This window comes from Pollachius pollachius, assembly GCF_949987615.1.
Source record: "Pollachius pollachius genome assembly, chromosome: 10".
NCBI classification, from domain to species: Eukaryota; Metazoa; Chordata; class Actinopteri; order Gadiformes; family Gadidae; genus Pollachius; species Pollachius pollachius.
The window spans coordinates 23,578,050-23,579,293 of NC_136943.1; the positions used below are offsets into that span (position 1 = coordinate 23,578,050).

Below are 1,244 nucleotides of genomic sequence, written 5' to 3' on the forward strand. Positions count from 1 at the left end.
CCACATTGCACGTTTTCTGAATAGAAAACCATGGATTTATATTTTCTATATAAGGATGGGGTCTTTCTTGTTATAGTTTATATATTACATATTGCACTCTTATTAGGAAATTGGAATTTGGAACGTTTTCATTTGATTGACACTTGAGTTTAATTGTTGGAGCTCAACTGTCAAATAATCTGACTTGGAGTAATGCTAATGCTAATGCTAATGCAATCAGGCTGTTGACCACAGTGGGCTACATATTAATGTTCCAACATCTGATATGTGCACATTGATTGATAAACAACACAATTAATAGAATACAGAATCATTCATCTGTGTTTAGTTTTGAAGAGGATATGACTTGCTATCATATACAACAAGGTGAAACGGCCTTAAGGTAATTTGATATGTTTGTTTTTTGTCATAGTGTAATGGTATGTTAATTTTGATATTTGAATTTTGACATTAAAATTACACTCTAATAGAATGTGTCTCAATTATTTGTTTCAGAATACAGAATACACTCACATACACAAACACACACACACACACACACACACACACACACACACAAATACACACACACACACACACACACACACACACACACACACAGTATTTCGGACTGCTATGTGTTCTTGTAAGTTAAAGGAAACAAAAGTTGTCCTTAAGACCTAAATCTATTCATTGATCCGCCGTCTCTCTCTCTGAACCCCATAACAAAACGCATCACCCCACCTGGTGGATAAAGCACCAATCTGCAGCTGCAATCTTTCTCATTCACCATGGCTTGCACATGTACACCGGCACCTTTGACTATTTTCATCAGTTTTTGCAGCGTATTGTCTATTCCCTTCTAAAATGAAAACTGAACTCTAAAAGAATCACATAGCCTACTAGGAATGAAAATGTGTTTAATATATCTGACGTCACCAAACGTCACACCAAAAGTCGATCCAAAGTATAAACCTAAAGTTCAAAACCATAATGTTGACACGCAAAAAGGTTTAACATATACAGGACTCTTAAATACAATTTATTTCAACATATCTGATGTTATGTTATTTTAGGATAATCCAAAACAACGGCAGAAACAACAAAAAAAACCAATCCTTTCCTACTCCATAATTACCTATCAGAGGAACAGTATTGGCCTTACATTGTGTTGTTCAACATTTACGTTTTAAATTAGACCTATATCTGATGACTTAAACGACATTATTTTATTGTATCACATCAATATAATTTTATATTTCTTT

The 1,244-nt window shown here is 33.8% G+C and overlaps 1 protein-coding gene across 1 annotated transcript in view; it reads left to right on the forward strand.

The window, feature by feature from the left end:
- Positions 1–439, forward strand: part of atoh8 (atonal bHLH transcription factor 8) — a 7,576-nt gene extending 7,137 nt beyond the window's left edge. Inside the window, exon 4 of the mRNA XM_079745144.1 lies at positions 1–439. This exon is cut by the window's left edge and continues 476 nt beyond it. The gene's annotated coding sequence lies outside the window, so the exon portion shown is untranslated.
- The last annotated feature ends 805 nt before the right edge of the window (positions 440–1,244 follow it).